Source organism: Bison bison, unplaced genomic scaffold, assembly GCF_000754665.1.
Source record: "Bison bison bison isolate TAMUID 2011002044 unplaced genomic scaffold, Bison_UMD1.0 scf7180017864042, whole genome shotgun sequence".
In the NCBI taxonomy this organism is placed as follows: Eukaryota; Metazoa; Chordata; class Mammalia; order Artiodactyla; family Bovidae; genus Bison; species Bison bison.
This window is the reverse complement of record NW_011494614.1, coordinates 2,783,195-2,786,295: the sequence shown is the minus strand read 5'-3', so window position 1 is coordinate 2,786,295 and position 3,101 is coordinate 2,783,195. Positions and strand designations below refer to the sequence as shown.

General features: G+C 36.2%; 1 pseudogene; it reads right to left on the bottom strand.

The window, feature by feature from the left end:
* Positions 1-2,505: 2,505 nt before the first annotated feature.
* On the bottom strand, positions 2,506-2,876 carry LOC104985306 (annotated as a pseudogene).
* Positions 2,877-3,101: the final 225 nt, after the last annotated feature.

Here is a 3,101-nt window from a genome sequence, read left to right as displayed (position 1 = left end):
TACATTTCTTTTTCTAATTTTCCACTTTGCTATCTAGAAAAAAATTATCTTTCCCTTTCATCTGCACCACCAGATAAAAAGAATTGGGTGATAACGAATTTTGAAAAGTGGGCTTGGATTCTGCTTATCTTAAACCTAATATTCATAAACTATCCAGTAGGCAGTCCACCCTTTAAAAAATTCTAGCATTCTCACACTTCATAATAATACATCGAAGTACAATACTCATTTATAATGTTGGATGATTTGTCATATCTATAAAATCTCTTATGTCTATATCAGAGACAATCTACTTTGTTTTTAAATCAAATTCAGAAATATGGTATTCCCCATATAACATATGTGGTGGTGGTTGGCGGTTTAGGCGACTCTTTTGTGACCCCATGGACTGCATCCCACCAGGCTCCCCTGTCCATGGGATTTCCCAGGCAAAAATACTGGAGTGGGTTAACATGCCCTCCTCCAGGGGATCTTCCCAACCCAGGGATTGAACTCAGGTCTCCCACACTGCAAGTAGATTCTTTCCCAACTGAGCCACCAGGGAAGCCCTGCCATATAATATATGGTACCCCCCAAATTGAAGTGTTATAGAATAACAGCTAATAGAAAATAAACTTAAAGTTTTCTTTCCAGTAAGTTAATTTGAAAGGCATCATTTACTTTATGAAACATAGTAGTACTTCAAAATAAGTATTCTAAATTCTTTCATAAATTGATTATAGTCACACGCAATGTGATTATATAAGTGTAAAATTCCTACATGTTAAATCTCAATGACTATTGCACATAAATTCAGGTGAGCAAGTGTTAAAAGATTTGGTTCATCAAATTCATATTAATTAGATTGCTATAAAGGGGTTGTGTATTTCATAAATAAAAGGTGGTATTGACCTTCTGATAACAGGACATCAAGCAATTCCTTTCTCAATTAAATGTAAAATGTGATTTAAATGTAAAACTCTCAATTGTACTGTCACAGGTATTTCTTTTTTTAAATATTCACTTATTTATTTGGCTGTGCCAAGTCTTAGCTGTGGCACTTGTGATCTTTAGTTGCAGTATGTGGGATCTCGTTCCCTGAGCAGGGTTCAAACCCAGGCCCTCTGCACTGGGAGCATGGAGTCTTAGCCACTGGACCACCAGGGAAGTCCTTGTCATAGGTATTTCTTTTGTAATGTAATAATAGTTTAACGCATTTAATTACAAATAATCCAATTAATTCAGTAGGAAAAATAGAAAAGCACATTATTTGATATTCTCTGATCTTTGCTTTTCTATATCATCTCTCGTATTATCACCTTGAAAAGATGTTTGTCCTTGAATCACTTACTTCTGCTTTCCTGTGCTCTAGGCTTACCAAGTCTGAATCCGATTATCTATGCCAACTCTAAATATAGCATTTCATCATCCCATGACTTTGATGGCAATAAGGAGTAGAGGAGACTGTTTTATTCACTGCTCTGTGGCATATGGTCTTAATCCAAAAAATATTTAGTAAGTAATTGAATGAAAAGATAGTGGATGCAGGGAGCACATTAGATTTCTTAGTAAGATAACATTACTTTTCCACACAGATGACATACAATAAAAATAACAAAACTATTATTGATAGCTTGTGAGGAGTCCATTTGTGACAGAATTTTTTCTACATTTTATTCACCTTTTAATTTTCCATTTCTTGCTAACACTTGACATTTTACTTGACATATTTCTTATTTTGTTGACTTTGCCACTCAGCAGAGCAAATACAGCACAGCATCCATCTTTTGAATTGTGCACAAAGTAAAAATACTCTGATCCAAAACAGACAATGGTAATTTTTTCTTTTATTTAGGAACAATGCAACTTGATATAAAACTCTTGAGGAGGAATTGGAAATTAGAATTGAGTGATAGCAGAGATACTAAGAAAGGGTGGGGGGGGAATGACAGCAAACTAAGGAAATAAATGACACTCTGGTTAGAAAATTAGAGAACATTGCAAAACTCACCCTGAGAGTAATGTGCCTACTGACCATTTCAGCATTGAAATTGAAAACAGAATGTAGAAAACCCAGAGACAACTGATAAAATGTTTCATTCAACTCCTGAGAACATCTGGGAAGACAATGGCTTCTCTAATGGGAACATGAAAACAGGAGGAACTCTTAGCTGAAACAATCACTAAGCTCATAAATTAGTAGAAGTCTTATTTACTTATTTTACCATAGAGATAAAAAGAACTTTATTGAATGAAGATATTGTATATCTCATTCAGTTTCTTTTCTTTTTTTTTTTAAATCTCTTTATTTCCATTCTGCCCCTTTGGCTGAACTTTATTAATACAATATCTGCCCTTCTCTTGTACCCCCCTCTTCTGTGGAAGGCATCACTATCCAGTCACCCAAGCCAAATCTCCTTTGTCATCTCCCGACCAATAGTCATCAATGTTAACAAGACATCTTCCTAAATTTCTGGGATTGATTTCTTCCCCATTAGAGTTCCTTTTGGCAAGTCCATTTCTTCTTCATAAGTCTGACATGTGAGCTCTTAATTGCTCTGCCGCAGTTTTCTCTTCTTCAGTCAGTGGTAACAACTCCAGGTCTGTTTCCTTCTGCAGTGCTTGTATCAAGGTCATAGTCTTATTGAAAGTAGCACAAATGCGGCTCTTAGTCTCTTTCTGCTCCACAGCAGTCGGTTTAAAGCGAACATGCAAAGTTTGATATCGAGACTTTATTGCTGACAATTCCTTTAAAAGTGTAACTGGATTTTTCTTGCCTGCTGAATCAGGATAATTAGTCTTGATTTCATATTCCAGCCTGTACTGAATGTAGTCCAGATCAGAGTCAGCTTTCTGGAACATCAGTTCCAGCTTATCGACCTCCGCCTCCATGTTGAATAGTTCATCATTCAGTTTCTTAAGTTTTAGAAGAGAAAGAATGATCTGCAGTAGTCAAGCTACTTGCCCAAGTGAAGTGGAACTAGAACCCTTGTCTGCTGACGTCTAGTGAGATGGCCTTTCCACGTATTATTGGATGTAGAGTCCTTTGAAAAGGATTATTTAGGCTCCCAGCTTCAGTGCCCGTTTGAACTGAATAATACTGGAAACATAGCAAAACAAAA